The sequence below is a fragment of the Canis lupus genome, chromosome 15 (genome assembly GCF_003254725.2).
Source record: "Canis lupus dingo isolate Sandy chromosome 15, ASM325472v2, whole genome shotgun sequence".
Taxonomy (NCBI): Eukaryota; Metazoa; Chordata; class Mammalia; order Carnivora; family Canidae; genus Canis; species Canis lupus.
In genome coordinates, this window is record NC_064257.1 from 45,798,981 (window position 1) to 45,824,671 (window position 25,691).

The following is a 25,691-nucleotide window of genomic DNA, read 5'->3' on the forward strand; positions in this document are numbered from 1 at the left end:
TAGTTTGTCCTTATGTATCTTAACAAAATCTATAAGGGATGCATTTCCTCTCCATTGTAAAGTCTGCGTTATTATGTAGCTCTTGACATTTGTATACCATAAAGGGATCTGGGATTTAAAGGAGCCTGAGCATTTATACACATGATACGATGTTCATTTCTCTTACTTTGCACCCTATCTAATAGAGTAGGTATGATTTAGGTGCTATTTAGGTGAAGACTTATTCATGGAATATTATTAAATTAGGTATGAATCTTAACCTCAGATAGATTAATAGTGAGGGAGAGTACACAAGCATAAAGATTCAAGACACGTAAGAAAGAGGTCAATGCCCATAGAACTAGTTGGGTTTAATCACTCAAGGGAGTTCTGAGGAGAGCAGCTATTCCTTTCAGCTTGGGGGAGGATCGGGAGGTGGTATGTGAAAGGCTCCAGGCAGGAAGTGACATCTGTGGGACTGTTTATATCTGGATGTCGCAACATGAGGCAGAAGGCTGGGTATTCCTGGCAATGAAAAAAAAAACAATTTTAAGCACATAGGTAGAATATTTCAGTACATATAAGAGGAAAAATAATTTCTGAAGAGTCGCTGGAGCATAGGGCATGGGAAGAAGAAAGCTGGAAATTCTGAGAAAAAAAAGGTGAGGAAAATCATATTAAAAAGAGTCTCAACATTGCCAGATAAAGGACTTTGGATAAAGAGCATCACAAGAATAAATAAATGCTAGGGACAATCCAGTTATCACACAATTGCTTTACTGCGTTCAACCGAGGCATCGACCACTGAGCTGGCTGTGACTTTCTCAACTGTCAAATTCACTGTCCAAGAATAGTATGTGGGCAGAAATTTCAAGGTAAAATTTAAACTGCCAGCCAAAAAAATGTATTTTCTATTTTAATTTTCATTGAGGATTTCTTTATCTTCAGATGCTTATTTCTGTATGTTGTTTTGCTTTCTATCCAAAGTCAAGGAAGAAATGATAGCAATTCTCTTTACCTCATCTCCTGCATCCCTCCTTTCCAGTTTTAGGACAACAGCACCATCAGCAGATCTAATGACCAACCTTGTGCTTTGGGTTAATTTTTATTTCAAGTCACAGGGGTCCAAACCCAAACCAAACAAGCACCCTCATAAACCATATCAAAGAAAAGTTTAGATGCTATATAAGCCTGTAGCCAGCTTTTGCATCTCAGTGAACATGACTTCAGCAATTTGGCTAAGCACTTTTGTTGTGTTCCACAAATCTCGTGCATGCCCTAATAAGTAGAAATGTAGCACCCACTCAGCAGGCTGTAAGATTTTCTGTAACCCAGATTATCTGGAGAGCTCTCAGCTTTATGATGGAATTTTCTAGTCTTTAGCAAAGTCCCACGATCCCCCTTTCTGCCAATAATAACAACAGCTAACATTTGTTAGAACAGACTCTGTTCTAACTGCCATGTGCAATCCCATTTAGTCCTCACAATTCTGTGATACAGGTGCAATCATTTTGTCCATTTACAAATGAGGAAACCAAGGCACAGAGAAGTTAATTAGCCATCATAGAGCTAGAAAGTAAGTGAATGAATGAACATTTCTCTACTCTCCATGAAGAGTTTGCAGTCTCTGCCAGCAGCTCTGACCTGATTCTTTCCTCTCCAGCAGGGTACTGTCCTGGATCTGCGAATGAAGTCTTCAGACTATACCTTACCCCCTACCACCATTATTCTGTTATTTTACCAGAACTTTCATTATTTTATCTTCAGAGTTTTTCCCCCCACTGTGTTTCATCATTTTCAAATGTCAGATTAATTTCTCACCATGTAGACCCTTCTGGAGACCTTAACATCATGGTTCATCAAAACCATGCTAGAATCCATAACTCAATCCGGACAAAAACTGAGAATTAAAATGTCATTACCAGAATGAGTAGGGGAAAAAAAGACTGTTCTCCAGCTGCATATACATCTGTGTATTTCTTTGGATGTTGACTTTGAAATGCTAAAACACTGCCACATGGAAAAGATTCATCGTCTTGTAGTTTATATATCTGAGTACACAAACATATGCTTGTTAAATGTCCGGAGAACCTAGTTTACAATGCCACCTAATTCAGTCAACGCAGTCAGAGGTCTTTAAGTAATTTTATACAAATTTGTGAAAACAGGTGTAGTGTTCTTGTTCATAAATAAATTGATAGTTTTGGGGTACCTAGGTGACTCAGTCAGTTAAGCGTCTGCCTTCAGGTCAGGTCATGATCCCAAAGTCCTGAGATGAAGCCTCACTCAGTGGAGAGCCTGCCTCTCCCTCTCCCTCTGCCTCTCCCTCCCTGCTCATGCTCTCTATCTCTCTCTCACATTCGCTCTCACTATTTCAAGTAAATAAATAAAATCTTTTTAAAAATAGATAAATAAACTGAGTTTTAATTGGATCACTGATCTAAGAAAGTGGTCCAAAGAATCCATATTCTCCTGTATATGTAAAGAATATTTTTACAGAATATGTAAATAAATTGCCCTTAATCATTTTTATAGAAAAAGGGGATAAAGAACATTAAGTTATGTTTATATTTCTCTAAATTATCTTCCAATTTTTGTCAGTGTACATACATAAGCACATTTTTATGTCATTGTATCATGTGTTCATTCTCTTTTTTGTATTCTACTTTTTCTTCACTTTATCTAATATTCTTTTGTACCTAAGTAAACCTTATACTTGCATTTTTGTGTCACAGACTAGTTTTATGGTGCTCCTTTGCAATACTACTCCTGTTTACCACCACCCCCCTTTCTGGCTTTTGGAGTTGCCTTATTTTCTCCTATTTTTAAACTGAACTATTTTTAAGATCTTCATATAATTTACATTTTTCTCTTTAGGAAAACATCCATAGAGCACTAGCTTCAACTAAATTTTAGCTTTTTGTGAACTTTTTACATAAATTTAATTGAGTCTAATTTAACACACACACACACACACACACACACACACAGAGCAATGCAAAGGAAAACTCTAAACCCTAACTTTACCCACCAAATTAACCTTACCCACACTCTTTACCTCTAGGACTCCTTAGAGCCTATTCTGAGCATCAGTGTAATGGAGAGTCCCAGAAGTGGAATCACCACATCAAGATGGAGAAACAATGTTAAAGCCTTTTCTTTTTTCCCCTTCAACTTTTCCAGACTACTCTCAAAAGGATGAAAGCAATTGACAATGCTAGTAGCTCTTCATAATTGTGCCTTTCTCAAGCCCACCAACTGCCATTGTGTTTTGTTATAATTATTGATTAATGGTATTTAAATAAGTATAAAATGGAGCCCAAACACTGTTTTAGAATCCATACCCTCAATTTTTGTCACAGGCTGATTTATTTTCCCCTTATTTTTTATTTTCTTGTGAGTCTACATACTATCCTCTCATCTCCATTTTGAATTGGCTTTTAGTATTAGTATGAAACACTTATATAAATTTGTGCAGCATGTTTATAACTCCTATATTATTTTAAATTACATGGTTTTTTCCTCATACATAGCATATAGATTTTGCTACAAATTTTATCTATCATTTTTTCGTCCTGTTGTTGAGGGTTCAGAGGTCGATCAAATTGGGAGCAGTTTGGGCTAGCCTGAAATGAATTGTGCTGTCACTAGTTCTTACCTCTATATGGGCTATTGTATGGTTTGTCCAAATAAACAGCTTGGAATAAGTCAGAAAAAAAATGGGATGGCCACATCAGAACTTTCCATCTTATCCATAATAAAATCCTTGGGTTTCTTCAGTGGTTAGGAATTTATTTTCTAATTATAAATTTCTTGTCTTGTACCAAAAGGTGGTAGAAAAAATTTACAAAGGAATATGCATAGTATAATAAGGTCAAAATAGAATTAGAATTAGGAAATTAGAAAAAGGGAAAATCTAAATGGATGTAAAATATCAAGGTCAGGTAAAAAACACAACGTTAGAATAAGTGTGTAGTGTAGTGTCTTTTTTAAGTCTTTCAGTGCTTTTCTTTTTGATAAATCTGGAATTTTTTATTGCAATATGAGGCACATTTATCAGTCATCCAGTTCTTTTTTTTTCAAGATTTTATTTATTTATTCATGAGAGATACAGAGAGAGAGGCAGAGACACAGGCAGAGGGAGAAGCAGGCTCCCTGTGAGGAACCCGACGTGGGACTCGATCCCAGGACCCTGGGATCATGACCTGAGCCGAAGGCAGATGCTCAACCACTGAGCCACCCAGATGCCCCCATTCAGTTCTTTTCTATACCATTTCCCAGTTGTCCCTGCTATATTTAGTGATTAGTGTGATGCCATTCTCTGTGTTCTAGTGTTTCTGATCTTTCACCTTTCATTCTCTTAAAATAGTTTATGAGTTCTTCTGAAATTTCAATGTAATTATGTTTTCTCTTTTTAGTCAACATACATAGCTTATTTATAATATGCCTTATTTATTAGAACAGATTTAGATGCACAGAAAATTACAGATAGTATGAAATTGCCAAATGCCCCTATCTAGTTTTCCCTATTACTAAAGTATTACATTAGTAGGTTGCATTTGTCATAATTAAGGAACCAGTATCGATCTATTATTAACTAAAATCCATACTTATTTTAGATTTCTCAAAATTTTCCCTAATGTCCTTTCTTCTATTCCAGGATGCCATCCAGAGTACCAGATTACATTCTATCATCATGTCTCCTTAGGCTCCTCTTTGACTGTAATAGTTTCCCAGACTTATTTTTTTTCTTTGATAACTTCAATACTTTTGAGGAGTAGTGATCACATACATTATAGAGTATCCCTTTCCAAGAACTGAATTATGCCTACCCACAATTCATATGTTGAAATCCTAACCCTCAATGTGACTGTATTTGGAGCAAGGGTGTGTGAGGAACTGAGGATATAAGGATGGAGTTCTAATGTTTGGGCTGGTACTCCGATAGGAATAGGAAGAGACACCAAAGCTCTCTCTCTCTGCTATGTGAAGACACAAAAAGGAGGCATCATCTGCAAACCAGGAAGAGAGCTTGCCCAGGACTTGACCATGCTGGCACCCTGATCCCAGACTTCTAGCCTCTAGCACTGTGAGAAACTAAATTTCTGTTGTTTTAGCCTCCCAGTCTATGGTATCTTGTTACGGCAGTGCAAGCTGACTAATATATCCCTCAATTGGGATTTGTCTGGTGTTTTTTCTCATGATGAGACTGGTGTTTTAGGTTTTCGGGAAGAAAATCACAGAGGTAAAGTGCCATTTTTCGTTCCATCCTATCAGGAGTACCTACTATCATCATGGCTCATCACTATTGATGTTGACCTTAACTAATCACCTGGATGGAGCAGTGTTTGTCAGATTTCTTCCATAGTAAAGTTATCTTTTCTCCCCTTTTCCACACTGTCCTTTTGGAGAGGAAATCACTATACACAACCCACACTTAAGGAGTTAGGAATTATACTCCACCTCTCTGAGGGCACAGTGTCTAGGTAGGTTATTTGATATTCTTCAGCATGGGAGATTTGTCTCTTCTCTTCCATTTATGTATTAATTCAATTATTTATTTATATCAGCATAAAGGAGGGGAGAAAGGAGGCTACACAGGAGTAGAGCAGGAGAAATGCCCTTGCCCCATGTGAGATATAGCACTATGTGAATCTTTTCTTCTGGGGTACAGGCATTTCACAACGTTTACTGTTACCCTTCCCTCCCTACCAGGGGCACAGGGAGATTTTCTTGGTTGCTCAGTATAAACATCTGGTACCATTCCAAAGGTAAAATCCTTGTGGCTTCACTCTCAGACTACTGCACACTCAGCCTCCAGCAATTCATCAGAATTACTATTTAAGTTCATGCCTCCAGTGGCCTCTGTCTAGGTGGGCAGATCTTAGCTGGGACTTTGAATTCCTCTGTGTCTCAGATTTGGACATGGTGGTTTGCCCTGTAACCTCAATTCCATCATGAGTCAAGCAGTCACTGATTTTCAATTTGTTCAACTTTTTCTTATAGTATAATGACAACCTCCAAGCTCTTTACATGCAGGAGCTGAAACTGACATGAGGTTCTAATACCTGTCACTTTGTAAATTGGGTTTTAAAATCATATGTAGCAAGAAAAAAATCATATGTAGTAAATCAGGAACAGGTATCTCCTTTTAAAACATTTTTATAACTTTGCCTATAAATTATTCCACATAAACTTTAACCAATATGAACAGCTTCTATATACTAACCATAGAAATTTTGGTATCTTTGCCATTTTTTTTGTTTTTCTTTATGAAAGAAGTTACTACCTTTAAGTAGACTAAGCTACAAAAAAGGCAGCAGAGCTGATTTAAAGCCAGATCCTTACTATTTTTCTTCAGAGAAAAGGATAAAGAAAGATAAGAATGTTGCTTGTAATTACCAAGAATTTCTAGTTAGATAAGATCTACAAATTTTAATTTGTAATAGGAAGCCCAGAATTAAAAACTGAAATTGCTGGAAACTCAAAAGGAGAGAATGTCTGTATAAATACAGAGAACAAACTGATGGTTGTTAGAAGGGGCAGGGGGTAGGAGGCTGGACACAACGCGTGAAGGGGACTTGGGAGACACAGGCTTCCAGTTATGGAATGAATAAGCCATGGGAATAAAAGGAATAGCATAAGGAATACGATCAACAACATTGTAATAGCAATTTAATGGGATAGATGGTAGCTACACTTATGGTGAACATAGCATAGTTATAAACTTGTCAAATCACTAAGTTATACACCTGAAATTAATGTAACATTGTGTGCCAACTTTACTCAAATGAAAAAATATATAGCAATAAGTAAGCATATAGATACGTGAACATAGAACTGTATAAAACTATATACTAGAATAAGTATATGAAATAAAAAATGGTCAATACCTCAATACTTGTGCTATTATATGTATGACTAGAAAGAAATATATGGGAATATAAAAAAAAGAAGAGAAGCTCTGAAACCATATATGAGTGGGTTTCAGGAGCCAGGACTACAGGCCACCTATGCAAACTAGCCTTTAAACCTTCAGTACAGGGATCCCTGGGTGGCGCAGTGGTTTGGCGCCTGCCTTTGGCCCAGGGCGCGATCTTGGAGACCCGGGATTGAGTCCCACGTCGGGCTCCCGGTGCATGGAGCCTGCTTCTCCCTCTGGCTGTGTCTCTGCCTCTCTCTCTCTCTCTCTCTGTGTGACTATCATAAATAAATAAAGAAAAAAAATATTTAAAAAAATAAATAAACCTTCAGTACAGACTCTGTTTTTCTCGTTGGGGCTTATAATCTTATAAATCTCGAGGTGCCAAGATTAATACCCACATACTTAATATTTTTATCTTTATATATAAAATTAAGTAATAGCTAAATAGTAATTAATGTGCAATGCTTCCAGAGCTCCCTTCCAATCTGAAAATTTGCTAAATTTGTTACTTTGAATAGTGTTGGTTAATTCCATAATTTCTATGACTTTCTAATTTATATGTGTATTTTTATAAGAAAGTTATTTCTAAAATATTTTTCTCCTTATTTTTATGTATGATTCTGTTGTCTTTTCAAAAAGTTAAATTGGAAATGGATGAAATGAATGTTATGCTAAATAGCAATGGTGGCAGGACAGATCCTCATCTTGCTCCTGGTTCAAGGAAACAGCTTCAGTATTTCTGAAGTGAATGTAATATTTCTCCATTTGAAAAACATACTATTAAAAACTATTTTGTGTGCATAGTAACTTAATCAAGAAAAGATGGCAAATTTTATCGAAAACCTTCCTCAGGTCAACTAAGCTCCAATTGTGGACTTTTGTTTTCTCTCTTGTTAATCGATAACCGTTATTTTTGTCACACAGGAGCCTCAGTTTATTGCAGTACCTCCATTCAAATAGAGGATATTATTCATCTTCTATATAACTATATTTTGCTTGCTAACTTTTCTGCAGTTTCATTTTATCCTTAATGTTTACCTGTAAGTTTCCTTTTTCTTTTATAATTTGATACTGTTCATAGGCTTAAATTTAAAACTATATTTTATTTTCAAAACTATACGTTTTATTTAAAAAAAATCAGGTAACATTTTAGAAAAGTGTATTTTCCAAAGAACATATATTTCAAAACATATATTTTGAAAACTTGGAATTGACAGTTTTACAATATTCAAGAACAGTTGTCAATTTTCTTTTTCTCTAGTTTGTGTTCCTTATTTCTTGTGCTTTTTTGTTTTGTTATCAAATTTATAATTAATCATTTAACTTGATACCAAATTAATTAATAAACTGGGAATGGTAACGAAGAAATGATTTAAAGTACATCTTAAAATGATCTTTTGTATTCCTAATCTCAACTAATATTTTCTCTTTTCTTATCATTTAGAACCAGTTTTTAAATAAATCCTATCAGTAGTATACTCAATTTACTATTTCGATGTTAAATGTTTATTCATTTTCTATTTTATTCCATCCTTTAGCTTTATTTCAGCATTTCCTTTTGCAATTACATGGAGTTTTATAGAAGAACATATTTTAAGAATAGTTTATGGCATTTCTATGGGAAGAAAAAACAAATAACATCTACTTTGCTTAGTACACATTGGTCTTTACTCCTGTAAGAGTTAACAAGTCCATTATATTATATGAAAATGAATTTACCGAGGTAGAGCTAAGATACCTACAGACCAATTGTCAGACTAGATATTCTATCATTGAGTTATTCATCATTCAAATTCCGAAACAGAAAAAAAAAAATCTTTCAAATATACAGAAAAATACAGAGGTCATGTAAAAGATTTAAAAGGGATGGTTGCATTGGGTCTCTGCCTTTTATATACTCATGCTTTCAAAGGTTTATAATAAGAACCCACAACTAGATTGACATACAGTACTGACTCCTATCAGTCTACACACCACCACCAGGGCAAGAACTTCTCTCAGATCCTTGCTTCCAGATGTGACTCACCTCACTAAAGCTCAGCCAACCTTTTACATTAAAGAACTTCCTTTCTTCACAGTGCTTTCAAATTCTAATGAGATCTCCAGAAGTCTATTGCGAAATACCTGTGGCCCTTTACGCACTTTCATCACTGGCTCATAAACAACTCTTCTTTTATCTTCAAACAGTCTACGTGGGTTTCAAAGTTTATTTTTTTAAAAAAGTTTTGTTCAACGATACAATTCTAGAAGATTTTATATTTTTGTCTAAAAGCCAATGAGCTTTTGGCTTTGAGGAATTTCTTTTTGTACTTAAAGACATCTTCAGTTTACATTTTTGCTGATCATAGAGCTGAAAGGTTCTGTCAAAAATAACAAGTTGTGAACTTGACTAATCTTTGTCCTTAAAATATAAGGCTAATCCAAATAGGGTCGGTGAAGCTTCTCTTTACCCTCATGCTGCTAATGATAGGAGGTAGAATAAACAATTAAAAACTTACAGTGCAGCATTTACACATTACAGCATACTCTGAGACTGAGTGACTTTCATTTTTCATCCTCTTTTATACTGCTGTCTTTTTAAAGTAAAATCCCAGGCATTAAGCCACTGCCACAAAACAATGGGGGTGGGGGGCAACCAGTAACCAGAGTATTGCTTTTAAATAAATATTAGGACTAAAAATAAATAAATATTAGAACTGCAAAACATCCAGCTCCAGACTAGTTCAGAAGCTCCTGAGAGGCAAAAGCCAAGTCTCGTTCATCTTTGTAATCTCTCTCCCTTAGGACTGTCATGGGTGCAGTTCTTCACCCCTATCAACAAGGTCTGTTGCCTTCAGTCCACACAGAGTCTCCATACAAACTACAAAAAGACATCTCTTCCTCATGTAAAAGATTTAAGTCAGTATAGTATATATTTCTTAGTTAGAGTAACTACAACAAAGGCGAAGTCATTCTTCATTAAATTCACAAATCAAATTACTGAATGTAAAACAATAAAAATTCAAAATTGTAAATGTAAAAATTAAGAATGCCAACTAATTTCAATTTAATACTTTGTTTAAAATAATTACACAACATGCTTTCTTGTCAAATAAATTATTACAGCAATTTTAATCTTTATTTGTAACTATGTTTCATTCCATAAAAATGGCCACTTGGTTAGACTACATTTTTTGCAATACTATAAGGCCTAAAACTATGTTTAATAAGTTTTTGATTGGAGAATAAATTCTGCACTGCCCCTGGCGGATTTAAATATAAACTGAGAACCAGGTAAGTCTTTGGGGTGAATTAAGGCTACACGATGATGTTCCATCTGTTAATCTTTACCATGTTCATAAGTCAATTTCAATTGTAAATTTGTATGTACTTGTAGTAATTCATTTCTACAATTTTTCAAAGTATATATGTCATCTAGAACAGAAGTTAGCAAACAATGGCTCACAAGCTGAATCTGATCCACCATCTGTTTTTGTGCAGCCCATGAGCTAAGAATGGCTCTTGCATTTTTAAATGATTAGAACCATGTTAAAAGAATAGTATTGCATCACACATGAAAATTTTATGAAACCAAAATTTCAGCATCCATAAATAAAATTTTATTGGAACACAGCCAAACTCATTTGCTTATGTGGGATCTATGGCTGCTTTTATACTACAATGGTAGAGTTGATTAATTAAACAGACCATATGGCCCACAAAGTCTAAAATATTTATGATCTAATCCTTTTGCAAACCCCTGACCTAGAACTCTAAAAAGGCTGTAATAATGTTTTTCTTTTTTTTAAGCTTCTTAACTTTTTATTTTTTTATTTTTTATTTATTTTTTTTAAGATTTTATTTATTTATTCATGATAGAGAGAGAGGCAGAGACACAGGCAGAGGGAGAAGCAGGCTCCATGCACCGGGAGCCCGATGTGGGACTCGATCCAGGGACTCCAGGATCACGCCCTGGGCCAAAGGCAGGCGCCAAACCGCTGCGCCACCCAGGGATCCTGCTTCTTAACTTTTTAAACATTTTAATTCTAGCATCATTATCCTACAGTGTTATGTTAGTTTCAGGTGTGTTACTGATTCAACAATTCTTTTTTTTTTTTTTTGATTCAACAATTCTATACATTATTATTCAGTGCTCCTCTGTGATAGTTTGCTAATACTGAAAAAATTTTTAAAATCATAGTCCTATTGTATCACTATTACATATTAGTAGTAATGGTCATATTATGACACTATTGCTATATATTACTATTTTGTATTATTCTGATCTATATTTGCTGCATGTTATTATTCTTTGCAAGTCTATACCATTAATATATCTATCGATATATTTAGGTATTTAGGTATTTCTTATTACATCATCAGCAATTTCCGAAAGAGCACCACACTCTGCTTTCTAACACAGTTTTTAGCGACATAATGTTACCAGTTGACATCTCCATCACATATTTGACTGAAGGCTTTTAAGATTTTTCTGTATTCAGTAAATGTGTTATAAATACAATTCAATGTTTGGCTGAAGTTGAAAAGTAGTTCATTAGTTCTTAAACGATAATTAAAATTTAGTAGTGTCAAAAATATTTTTTAACTGTATTGTTAAAGTTTAAAGAATGCACAGATAAAAGAATTATAGATTCTTTTGTACAATCTGTTGTCTTCTATATATACTTATGTTATTTGTCCTTAAGACATGAGGGTAATCCCAGAGGGGTCTATGAAGATTCTCAAATTATTTTTGTCTTTAAAATTGTTTTTTTAAGGTGTGTATTCTAGAAGAAATGTACATAAGTCTTTAGTTATTTAACTTACATGGAAAAATTCCAACCCAAGAACTCACATATGGAAATACATGCATCTCTATAATCCACAAATCTAATAATAATTGCTCTTTACTCTATTTGGCATATATCAGGAATTGTATCTAAAATAATTAAGTTGTGTTTTACACTTATTATCCAAACAATTCTGCTATAATTTTATAATTTGGCTTTGTATCCCATCCCCTAAGAAGAATGATATGTTGCAAATGTTTGTATTCTGTGTATATGTCTTCCAAGGTATTATAAAATTCTGCTGTAGTTTCTTAAAAATACAGCAAGTCACCATTGTTCCATTAAGGTTTTCGAATAATTCTCTGATGCTATACCTAGCCTTGCCAAAAACTGAACCATGCATATTAACAGGACAGTCATAGAATGCTAATATTTTTCTCTTTCTGAGTAATCTCTGTTAGCACCAAGAGTTATAACATTTTTCTACAAGATTTCAATTTTGAATACTTACATTACTGTTAATGTGCATTTTACTTTTTTCATGTTTACTAAGAATATGTAATAAAAGCTGACAATCATTGCACATTTTCTTTCATTAGTGAATTTTTTTTTCCTATCCCCCAAGTATTTGTAATAGAGAAAAAAAATCTATATAGAATAATATAATCTAACCATTTCCAACATTTGGAAGAAACTGAGTATAATCATTTCTAAAATATTCTTACCTATAGTTTTTTTGGGAGGGCTGTTAAACTTTCTTGCAATTGGATACATTTCAACAAGAGAGGCATATCCTTTTATTTCATATTCAAGTTAGATGACCATGAACCTGAATCTGCAAATAGAATATTCAGTTTAATAAATTCTTTTGTATTTTTTCCTCTCCAAGTTGTTCTTGAAATTCGTCATTTAGAATTGACACTGAAGTGGAATTAACATCCTCCTCCATTACTGACATATCTATGCTCCATTCTGCTAAAAATTATGTTTCTGAAGTCCTTTAATTTTTCATCCTGTCATTCCACCTATTTCTCTGGAACATTTATTTAACCAACCAAAATTTCTTTTTCATCTTCTTTTCCAAAAATTTCCCAATGATTTGTTTTCTGATATTAATAATTTATTTAAATTTTCTTTTCAGCTCCCAAGAGGAAATAGCACCTTTTCCCAAAATTTGTAATATTTTAAAATATTATATAACTTGTCCCCAGATTTTAAGAGGTTAACTTTTGTTACAAAACTTCCATAGTAACAAAAAAGCCAATTATAACATAATTAACAAATTGCTAATCTCTAATTGGTATCTATGCAAAACATACTTTGTAGATTATTAATGGAAATTGTATCATTACATAGTAATTTGTGTCATAATGTAAGAACTTGTAGATTAATTTGTAATTTAGCAGTATAATTCTGGTCCAGGAAACAAATAGCAGATGGTATAAACTGTAGCATATGATACCCAATTAAGCCAATCTACTAAAACTAATAGAGGATTTCTTTTTAAGGATTTTCACCAAGATATTCAATAAGAAGCTCCTTGTTTAAAGTTCAGGTTACTGGATCAAAAGTGTTTTCTTAAAGGATTTTATTTATTTATTTGAGAGAGAGAGAATGAGAGGTGGGAGGGGCAGAGGGGGAGAGAGAGAGAAAGAGAGAGAGAGAGAAGCAGACTCCTTGCTGAGCAGGGAGCCCAACTCAGGCCCAGAACTGTGACCTGAGCCAAAGGTAGATACTTAACCAACTGAGCCACCCAGGCGCCTCAAATTTTTTTGATTATTAAGCTCATTACTCTTTTACAAGTATAATTAAATTAAAATTTATAATTAAAGTATAATTATACATATTTTATCTGTGTAATAACAGTTATTAACACTTACCCAACCTTCCATATTTTTAATGTCTTTTTAAAAATGGATGTCTAGTTGACACATGATGTTGCATTAGATGGGCTTTCACATAAACAGCGAGAATACAACTAGTATACAAGAAGTGGTTGATATTTTTTTAAGATTTTATTTATTTATTTGTAAGAGACAGAGAGCATGAGTGGAAAGAGGGAGAAGCAGACTCCCCGCTGAACAGGAAGCCTGATGTGGGACTTGATCCCAGGACACTGGAATCATGACCTGAGCCAAAGGCAGATGCTCAACCAACTGAGCCATGCAGGTGCCCCAAGAAGTGATTGATTTTTAATGTGAGACAACAGTAGGCCAGCGGAAAAAAAAGTAAAGAGATAATATTATATTTCCAAGAGCATGCATTCAATTCATAAAAGAATGTATTAAGCACATGCAATATTCAGCACTGGACCCCCATCCTAGGAGGAGAGATAAGCAATACACAGATTGAGTCTATACTGCCAGAATATGATATGTACAACAAAATAGAGAAGGTGCCATGGGAAAATAAAGGAGAAAGAAACCACTTTAATGAGGAAGGATGGTGAAAGCTTCATTCATTGATTGACCAAATCGATGGAGGACCTACAATGCACAGGAACTATTTTTAGTGCTAAAGCAAACAAAACAGCAAGAATGGTCACCCTCATAAAGCTTACTTACACTCCACTGAAGGAAGCAGACCACAAGCAAATAAAAACGAAAATATCTGTCAAAGAGTGCAAACTACTATGGAGAACAACAGCAGCAGAAGAGAGGAATGTGCTGGAAAAGTACAATTTTAGATAAGATGTTCAGGAAGGCCTCTTAGGGAGAGACATTTTAGCGAAGCCCTGATAGAAGCAAAGGAATAAATCATGTGAATCTTGGGACTATCATGCAGGTTGAGAGAAGTGCTTGTGCTAGAGTATGAATGGTGTGTTGGAGGAATGACACAGTCAAGGCACAATATGAAGGCCAGTGTGGCTGAGGTGGAGGGGAAGTCAACCTGTATGGAAAGAGAGAAAACGAGGGACAGATCATGTAGGGCCTTGGGAACCACTGTGAGGGCTTTCCTCCTAGTGAGAAGGGAAATAATTAGAAGTTTTGAGCAGGGGAGTGCAAGAGCAGACTCAGGAGAAGCAAAGATGAAAATTGGAAGACAATCAGGCAACTATCTCAAAACTCTGACTGCATGTGATAAATGGCTCAGACTGGGGTGATAGCAGTGTAGGAGTTCTACAGTGGTCATAGAAGAATACTCAAATCTCTTAACAGACATCTTTTGAGTGCCTACCAGTTGGCAGGTACTGTATCTGGAGCAAGGGCTAGGCCTTACTTTGGAATCCTTTGCATGAACCCTCTGGACTTCATCAAAATCCCAAACTCTATTGAAATTGAAACCATCCCCCCTAAAATATCCCTCATTGCTGTCTCAGGCCATATTGACCTCCTGGGTTCAGATTCCAGCCTAGCCCAGACTACTTCTTGCTACAAACCAAGAATCTGGTGACTTGAACTCCCTCCTTTCCATTGTCCATAAAAGGAGGAGGTGGAAACTTTCATAGCACACTTGGAGGATAGCACCCAACCATCCTAGACACCTCAGATAAGAACATATACAAAAAGCAGGGCTGGAAATATGAGACTGGAAAGGTAGGCTTGATCTGTTGAACATTTGTACTTTTTCCTTAGGGCAAGGCCCATGGACATATGTCTTCTATCACATGCTTTTTAATCATTGTTGTAAATTGGACTTTGTTCGGCAGATATTCACTCATTTTTCCTAGGATCATAGATTTACCTGGTTATTTATCAGACAAGTTTAGCATATAGAGCTGCTGTAATCTTGCAAAATGAAAAGAGAAAGATTCTCACATGTCTGACTGAGAAAATTAGCCCCAGGCCTTGAGAGAAAAGTGTTTCCAGATCCTTCTGAATCACTTTTATCTGTGAGATAAAAATTTTTAAAATAAATTGTTTATTTGATTCTTCTGAAAACCATGTGTATTAATTATCATATCTGCCTTTGAGATTCCAAATTTAGAAGTAATAAAACAGCACTAGTCAATTACATTATCAATCTTTAAGCAATGTCTTGACTGATTTGCACTACATTGGAAAGCCCACACAGTGAGAAGTTAGATGTGCCTGAAGTTCCCCATTTAAAATGTGAAATTATTTTTTAATGAATACAGAAGCAGAGAGATTTCACCTTAGAAAGAGAAAAGGAGGGATGCCTGGATGGCTCAGTGGTTGAGGGTCTGCCTTTGGCTCAGGTCATGATCCTGGGGTCCTGGAATCGAGTCCCACTTCAGGCTCCCCACAGGGGAGCCTGCTTCTCCTTCCGCCTATGCCTCTGCCTCTCTCTCTGTGTCTCTCATGAATAAATAAATAAAATCTTTTTTTAAAAAAAAAGAGGAATAAAGACAAGGAGGTCAGAAAGAAAAAAGCTATTTTTCTCTACCAAAGACCTCAAGATTTTTCGTCAGTGGTATCGGCAACTAATTATGTTCATATGGAATAGCAGTAACAGCTGCCCTTTTTCAAGTAGTTTCTATTTACAAGCATCATGCACACATAACCCAGTTTAAATTTACAGAACCTTTTGGATAGGTACTATTACCATTTTGCCAATGTCAAAATAGAGGCTCCTCAGCAAGTCTGGGGAATTTGTCTGAGCTCACACAGATAGCTAGGCCTGTATATTAGCCACCATTCCTCACCATCTTCCCATAGGGAATCCACCAAAATGTCTCATGTGGAACATGGTCATCAGTGTGCCATGTTGGACTGTAATGCAGAACGCTCTCTGCCCCACACGTTACAGAGCAATGCTTCATAATAGTATTGAAGGTGGATTTTGCTATGGAGCTTGTCACTTAAAATTTGTTGATCAAGTATTTGGAAAGTTAAATGGAACAAGTAAAAGGTTATTAGGAAAAGATTACTTTTGCCTCTCTCAAAGTGTGAGATACATCCTTTTATTAAACCCTACAAACTCCCTGGATTTTTCATAAATTGTCAACAAGAAAGAAAAAAGAGGAATATAATCTACTTTGAGGAAAATGAAGATAAAATTTCACATCATCCTCAAATAAAGTCATCACACCTTGCTCTCTAAGCCTTTGTAGTCAGAGAGATTTTATAATAAGATTTTATAAAAAATAAGGTACTTTTTTTTTAAATCCCCAAAAGCCTGTCCCCTGATCAGCTCTGGGCTTATGCTGTTAACTGATTAGCATATAGTAGGCTGACCTCAGCTCCTCCTCTGAACTTCTCTATGACTAGTGAGAACATGCTTTCTTAGGACATGTCCATACTCGAGCTTTCTTGGGCTCTCGTCCATATTTCACTTGCCTCAAAGTTTAATGGCAATTCCATCATGAGAATATGAATCACACATGTTGAAGTTATAGATTCTCCAATATTCTTGTGCAAGGTGTGCTAAGCCTCATGTTTTATTTGGCTCATGTGACTTGGCTAAAGGGCACGCCTAAAGTTCAATGGAGCTAAAGAAGAGCCACCTCCTAGCCTTATGGTTTCCTTGTGGTGTTGCATTAAGTTTTAAAATACACATATACTTCCTTTTTTTCTTATGTTCTTCAGCATCAGTCAAAACCAAAGGCTTTGCCTACCTGATCAATAATTTTTAAAATCAATTCAGTAAGAGGAAAATTGATTAAATGGATTATTTTTTCACGGAATAGAAGAAACTACCAACACAGCAGATTTTTCATACTACAACTGTTTGTGTTGATGCTAAAATGACAAAACACAAAATAGACAGTGTATATGTATAACATAAAATAAAGCCTAGCCTCCGACATGATAGGTGATAAGGCCATGGCTTCCTTTGAACCCTGCCTCCCAGCACTCCATTTTATGATCCCTCTTCTCCAACACACCAACCTTCTCTCTGTTCCTCAAAGAAAACGAGCTTGTTCTACTGGGGCTCTTCACCTTGTGGCTCCCTCTGCCCAGAACACTCCGCTCCCAGGTTCGATACATGGTTTGCTTCTACTTGTCACTCATGACTCACTTTATGCATCACCCTCAGACCTGCTTTCCCAGGTCACCATTCTCCCTCCCCCCACCCCACACACATATACAACGACGAGGCAATCTCTCTCTTTGCAGCTCTTTTTTCTTCACTATCTGAAGTAGCTTGTTCATTTGTTTGTTTAGCTGAATTCTGTCTGTCTCCCATCTAATATAAGCAACCTAAGAGCAAGGTCCTTGTCTGTCTTGTTTACCAGTATATCTCCAGAGAATAGGACATTTGCCTCACAGACTGCTCAATTAATAATTGCTGTATGAATTAACAAATGAATAAATATATAAATGAATGAATGAATGAATGAATGAATGATTTCAATGAAAGTTGTAGCAAATCCACTAACACTAAACATATCCAGGAGTTATGACAAGGCAGCAGTCTCCTACAGCAGAGGCGAATGACTTTGGGAAAAAGATTCTGTCTTTGATATTCCTCCTTATGCTTAGATGAACTCCAAACAATGCAAAAGAGGCAGTTCTTTTTATTGCCATGTCTAGGCTTCTCCCCTTGTGCCAAAAGATGATTTTCCTAAATAGAAGCCAACAAATAGAAACCTATCATATAGAAACTATGTACTTTCTTCATAATTAAAGGGATTCCTCCATAAGCAAACAATTCTGAGTTTTTTCAATTTAATAATGTATTCCAAACACTATTTTTGCCATTCTCCAGGTATAAAAATTGAAAGTAAGCAGTTCACATTCTTTGGTTCTATTTAATCCTGTTTAATTTCTGGACATTTCCATTTGCACATTCTCCCTCTCTCTCCTCTGCCTCAACCTTTTCTCTTCCTGACAAGGTGTGTCTAAGTTGAAGATAAAAGGAAGGATTCATGGGCCACAGCATGGGTATATCTTGAGTCATCTCTGCAGTCAGAGAGACAAAGAAAACAACCATGTTCTATAACAAAATGTTTGAAAACTGAAAAGCCACTCATAGTGGCTGTCTGACTCTTTTTTTTTTTAATTATGGAGACAGAAATACTTCTTTTTATTTAATACTATATATAGAAATTTAATAACTCAAAACACATGCCATCCTACTAAACACTGATTATCATTTTTGTTGTTTATCACTCAAACTGTTATATTCATATATATAATACATTTTACTGTTTTTGAGGCAAAAAAATGGAATATTTACTATTTATCTCAAATGTCTATTCACCATGTTAAAAATACATGAAAATAACCACCAAAAAAATAAAATTTCTTTTTATCTAGAATTTAAAACATTTGAGATTTAATGACCGACATTTAATAAGTAGTAATAGCAGTGATAAAATAAATAAAAGAGAAATAATTTCTACTGATGTAAGTGTCTTCACATTTAGGCAGTTTTGACAAATTGCCACATGAAAAATGTTTAGTCAGTACATTGATTAAAAATTTTAAAAATACGTATATACTATGGGCAAGGAGTCGACATTTCACTTACCTAGCATTTCCTCTACAGAATGAATTTCTCTGGCTTCACAACAGGCTTTATGCCCCATTTATAAGCTAATACCATAACCTGCCCCTAAGCTAATATTCAGATAAAATGAGGCAATTTGATAACTCAAATTGATCTTCCAGTAGCTTTCACCTTTAGCAGGCAAAAGCCTCTGTGTGCTGACTGACCTTTTCAACCTAATCTTAAATGCATATAGCTGGGTTTTTGCTGCTTTAAAAACTGTATTGAGAAAATGATATGATGACCACCTCCCACCACAAGAATGTCTTCTGTGCCTATTTTCATTCAAAAGTGCAACCATCACAGATATTTTAAGACTAGGTCAGCCATTGTCATTTTAGTCTAACAACATATCAGATGGGGCCTACCTGTGGCAATAATGAGAGTCCCATCCCATGTAAGAAAAGCGTCTTTTAAAAAAAAAAAAAAGTGTCTTTTCTTGCATACAGTCATCACCCCTGACGTGTGGGGGATATGTTCCAAGATCCCCAGTGAATGCCTGAAACCATGGTTCATACCAAACACTATATATACTATGTGTTTTCTTACAAATACAGAACTATGATAATGTTTAATTTATAAATTAGGCATAGGCAGAATTTAGCAGCAATACTAATAGAATAATTATAACAATATCCTGTAATCAAAGCTATGTGACTATGGCCCCTCTTCAAAATATCTTACTATACTGTACTCATCCTTCTCTTGATGATGTGTGATGACAAAAGGCCTACATGATGAGATGAAGTGAGGCGGGGTAACATAGGCATTGTGACACAGCCCTAGGCTACTATTCACTTGAGAAGGACCTGAGGATACTTCAGAAGGAGAAACATCTGCTTTGGGACCAGATGACCGCAGGTGACTGAAACCAGGGAAAGAGAAACAACAAGGGGCGGGGAGGGGACTGCTACATAGACTGTTGATCTATGTTTGCCTGGGAATTTACATAAAGTAAAAAACTAAAAAGGAAAAACAGTTGAAACCCTAGAAACTGCTTTCGGCTGTAGTCTAGGGAGAATTTCTCAGATATTAATTTCTATTGTTGACTAGCCTCTAAAGAGAGAGAAGAAAACATTTTTCTGAAAGTAGAATAAACTTTCTTGAATAGTTTCAATTTCACTGAGGCTGGCAATAATGTGAAGCTTCCTGGCTATCACTTTAATAATAGAATGTATGAACAGAACATATTGGTAAAAAGAGCTGTCAGACTACTGTGCTATAAATAAATCCCCAATGAAAAGTTTTTATATTATTATTTTTTAAAAGGGAGAGCTCAGGTTCTAATGTTAAAACACATGTAGTTTACAGGGATAATATGCAAAATCTTTTCAATACCTCATGAAAGTTTGTTTTTTGGAAATTTCATCCAAGTTCACTTGATTTAGTGCTAAGAAAGAAAAGAGAAACTGACAGCTGTTCTTCTTCTCTAACAGGCCAACCTCATGACCAGTCATCATTAAAACACCCATTAATTTAGATCACCACTCATTGCATTATGGGGTTAGATGGCACACTGGCTTGGAAGGGGTGGATATGAACGTGTTTATGTGTGTGCGCTGTTGGGGATTTGCTGTCTTGAATTCAATTTGATTGAGCAATAGGACAGAAGCCTCTGTACCCCTGGCTGCACTTTCCTGCAGGAAGGACGTCCCCTCAACCTATAGGAATGTATTTGGTGCCTTGCCATCTCTTTACATGTATGTGTGTCTGGGTTTAATTACAAACTACCCTTCCCCTCAGGTAAGCCACTCTACTAAATCTTATGGATTTTACTAAAGTATTAGGATAATGGGAAGGTACATATCAATGCTACAATCTATATTTCTACTGAAGTTAAGAATTTGGAATTCAGCTGTATTGAGTATTTGATATTTTGCATTGCTCACACAATGATGAGCAAGTTATTCAGGGTCCTTACATTTATAGGGCTTATTTTTAAAAAATGCTAAAGGAAAAGCCTTATACCTTTTCCTAAATACACTTTCATCATAAGGGTATTTTTCCTTTTATCTTCAAAATTGCTTTTGGTTGAAAATCTGAGGATAGACCACAGCTATTTGTCAAAAAGAATATGGAAATATCAAAAGCTGTCCAAAGAAATGAACTGCCTCAAAGGCAGTGCTTGTAAGGTAGACAGCCATGTGACTTGGGTTGTCAGGGCTTTTTTTGCCAATGAATGCTTTTTGAAATTTTGTAATTACTTTTCTAAACATAGAAAAATTGAAGAAGACAGCATGGAATTCCAATTATCCCGACTGAAATAAACAAAGTATTAGCAACTCATCAGACATTCTACTCTCTTCTTTCTCTTCCTTCTGTGTTTTTACTTGGCCACTTTCCCATTCATTAATTCATTTATTGAGACAACAAAATTTTTATCACTAGGCCAAACTCAAAGTTCTTCAGATGAACATTATGTCTTAGAAAGGTCCACTGCTTGGGTTTTAAACTGTATCTCTTTAATATACACTGAGAAGAAGCCTATATTTATACTGGCTAATGAGTTTATGAAGTAAGGGATCTATTCAATAAAGGATGGAAAAGTTTCACTGTTATCCTTCAGAGAACAGCCTAACCAAGTCTGTTTTTTACTTTGTTCTGAAAAATATAACACATAAAGAGAAGTGCATAAAACTAATCTTAACAAATCATTATACAGCAAACCTGCCTACCTACCACATAGTTAAAATTTCATTCCAAATCAATTCCACCACTCACCTAAATGAAATATTTTCCTGATTTTTGTGGAAATTTTTTTCTCACTTTTCTTTAAAGTCTTATCCAGCATACATCCCTAAATACCATAGTTTTTGAACTTCATAAGGATGGTATCATACAGTATGTATTCTTTTGTGAGTATAGATTCTGCAGCTTACCATTGATATAATTTGTCCATGATATCCCACTCAGCTATAGACTTTATACTTTCTTTAATGAATAATATTATATTGCATAAATATACACTATTTCTGTGTCCTTTCTTCTGTTAACAGGAACTTGGGATGCTTCCTCTTATTGGGGCTATAATGAATCCAGCTACTATGAGCATTCTTGGATGTGTATTCAGGGGTATGTGTGCCTGCATTTCAATAGAAGTGTAACTGGCAAGTCATAGAGATCATAATACTTTAAATTTTAGAAAATATTGCCTACTATTTTGCAAAATGTTTGTACTAGTTACATCCCTACCAGCTGTATATGAGAGGTTTTGTTTTGTTGTTTTTCATTTCATTTTTTAAAGATTTTATTTATTCATTTGAGACAGAGAGACAGAGAGAGGGAGAGCATGAATAGGGGGGAGAAGCAGAGGGGGAGGGAGAAGCAGACTCCCTGCCAAGTGAGGAGCGTTCCATGGGGCCCCATCCCAGGACCTGGAGATCATGACCTGAGCCGAAAGCAGACGCTTGACCATCTGAGCCACCCAGGTGCCCCTGTTGTTTTTCATCTTAAACATTCTGTTGGGTGGGGCATTTTATTGCCCATCTTTCATAGTTCATAAAAGTAGGAAAAAAACTCAGAATACAAAACTTTGACCAATATGACCAAACTGGCAATTATATAGTGCCATACCCAACAACAGAACCCACATCCTTTTAAAGTGCACATGGCACATTCACTAAGATATTTCAAGAAATTTCAAAGAATTGTCCTCTAACTGCAACAGAACTGAATCAGAAATCAACAAAAATAATAGAAAATCCTCAAATATTTGAAAAGAAGACATAAAATAAGATACTGTATATTGATGTAATAACCACTGTTGAAAATGGTTTGGAGTTTTTTCAAAAAATTAAAAATATAAATACCATATGATCCAGTAATTCCACTACTAGGTATTTTCCCAAATCAAACAAAACCACTAATTTGAAAAGATATATGCACTCCTATGTTATTACAGCATTATTTACAATAGTCAAGATACGGAACCTAAGTGTCCAACTACAAATGAATGGACAAAGGAACAAACAAGCAAACAAAATAGAAACCGACTCATAAATAGAGAAAACAAATTGGTGGTCACCAGAGGGGAGGAGAATGAAAGGATGGGTGAAATAGGTGAAGGAGATTAAGAGATACAGTCTTTCAATTATAAAATAAATTAGTCACAGAGATGAAAAATACAGTATTGGGAATACAGTCAATAATATTGTAATAATGTTAAGTGGTGACAGATGGTAATGATACTTACTGTGATATGTAATGCATAGAATTGTCAAATCACTATATTGTACAAGAAACTAATAGAACATTGTATGTCAAGTATACCTGAAGAAAAAAATTTTTAAGTCATATGAGTGGTCAATTAGTATCTGAAAAAATACTCAGTATCATTAGTCATAAGGGGAAGGCAAACTAAAGTCACAATGAACTATTACTTCATTCCAACTAAAATCATTAAAACTAGAAAGACTAACAATACTAAGTGTTGACAAGTGTCATGGGACAATCAGAAATACAGTATGTCAGGCAGTACAACATGGTACATTTGGGAAAATAGACAATTTCTTTAAAAGTCAATATACACTTACTTTTTTTTTTCACTTACCTTTTAACCCAACACTTTCACTCCTAAATTTTTACCCAAGAAAAAAGAAAGCATATTTCTACAAAAGGAATTATAAAAGAATATTTATAATAGGTTTTTTAAAATAGCCCCAAATTGGAAATAATCCAAATGTCCGTCAACAAATAACTGGATAAGCAAATCATGGTATAATATTATAATGGAATATTTTTAGCAATGAAACATGATGAAATATTAACACACAGAACTCTATGAATGAATCTCAAAAACAGTATAATTTTTAAAAAGCCAGATACCAAAGAGTACATTATATTAATACCATTTATGGATTCTATTTCTAGAGTAGATAACTCTATTCTTTGATAATCAAAATTAGATAAATTATTGGAATAGGGTATAAGTAAACTCTCTAGGATGATGGGAATATCGTATTTCTTGGTTCAACTAATAGTTACATATAAATATACGTTTGTTAAAACTTACTGGACTAAGTAATTAAGTTATACTACCTAATTTTATCTCTATAGAGGCCTACAGGGCCCCAACCATTTTATGGTATAGTCTGGCAATGACTATATTCTAAGTCGTTCTATTCTAAGTAAATTATAATACAATAAAGTGGAATTTCATTTGTTTAAAGGTTTCCTTTTATTTATTTGAGAGAGTTAGAGAGAGCATGAGGGGGAGAAGAGAACAGAGGGAGAGGGATAAGCAGACTCCTCACTGAGCAGGGCTCAATCCCAGGACCTCGGGATCATAACGTGAGTCCAAGGCAGACACTTAACCTATTGAGCCACCCAGGAACTTTAAAGATGTATCAGAGAAATACATTTTAATAATAACTTTAAAAATAGTGTAACCCAAATAATTATCTTCTATAATAAGGAACAGATTATCTCATTCTGCTTTTTTTATTGAGGCAAAATTTATATAACAAAAAATCATTTTGAAGTGTCATTTAGTACATTCACAATGTTGTACAACCTAGTTCCAAAAAATTACCATCATCCCAAAATAAAACCCTGTACCCATTAAACATTTACTCCCTACTTTCTCCTCCCCCAGCCCTTGGCAACCACCAATCTACTTTCTGCCTCAATGTATTTACATATTCTAGATATTTCATATAAATGGACTCATACATGGACAATTTTGTTTCTGGCTTATTTCATTTAGCATAATGTTTTCAAATTTCATCCATAGCATAACACAAATCAGTACCTAATTCCTTTTTTTATTTTAAGATTTTATTTTTAAGTAAGCTCTACACCCACTGAGGGGCTTGAATTCACAACCCCGAAATTAAGAATCATAGGCTCTACCAACGCTCAGCCAGGCGCCCCAGTACTTAATTCCTTTTTATGGTTGAAAATATTCTATTGTGTGTATATGCCATTATTTGTTCACCTATTCAACTGATGGACATTTGGATGGTTTCCTCTTTTGGCTATTGTAAGTAATGCTGCTGTGAAAATGGGACACAAGTATTTGTTTGAGTAACTGCTTCTGATTCTTTTGGATATGAAACTAGAAGTAGAATTGCTGGGTGATATGTTTAACTTTTTGAGAAAACACCACCTACTTTCCACAGCCGCTGCACCATTTTATATTCCCACCACCAATGTAAGAGGCTTCCAATTTCTCCACATCCTTGCCAACACTTTTTCTTTTCCATTTGGTTTTTCGCTTTTATTTATAGCTATCATGGTGGATGTGAAGTGGTATTGTGGACTTTCCATTACCGTTACACAAAGCTTGAAAACAGAGAAGTCCACCAACTAATTTCCTGAACAATTAACTTTTGTTGCTGCCTTGGTAAGGAGTCCCCTCTAAAGGTATATAATTTGTAACATTTAACAATAATAATAAAAAATGATAATAGCTAACACATGATGCTTATTGCTTACTAATAGAATTATTATTATTATTATTATTATTATTATTATTATTAATTTAACCTTGACTACAACTCTATGAGGTGAGTATGGTTAGCTCCACTTTACAAAAGAGGATACTGGGGCACTAAGATTTCAAGTGACTTGCCCAAGGTCTCCAACCAGTAAATACTGAAGCTTTGATTCATACCCAGCTAGTC

General features: G+C 35.1%; 2 long non-coding RNA genes across 3 annotated transcripts in view; one reads left to right on the forward strand and one right to left on the reverse strand.

The window, feature by feature from the left end:
* Positions 1-330: 330 nt before the first annotated feature.
* On the reverse strand, positions 331-19,768 carry LOC112654582 (uncharacterized). The gene is made up of 3 exons (XR_003133131.3): positions 19,051-19,768; positions 12,399-12,508; positions 331-504 (listed from the first exon to the last, which is right to left on the reverse strand). It is a non-coding gene; the product is annotated as an uncharacterized LOC112654582 (long non-coding RNA).
* Positions 19,769-19,863: 95 nt separating this feature from the next.
* The window catches only part of LOC112654666 (uncharacterized), a 29,297-nt gene continuing 23,469 nt past the window's right edge, over positions 19,864-25,691 (forward strand). Inside the window, exons 1-4 of one of the 2 annotated variants that reach the window (XR_007402416.1) lie at positions 19,864-19,929; positions 20,505-20,811; positions 22,065-22,140; positions 25,296-25,431. This is a non-coding gene — a long non-coding RNA (uncharacterized LOC112654666). The remainder of the gene's footprint in view (positions 19,930-20,504; positions 20,812-22,064; positions 22,141-25,295; positions 25,432-25,691) is intronic. The other variant, XR_007402417.1, reaches the window with a different exon arrangement.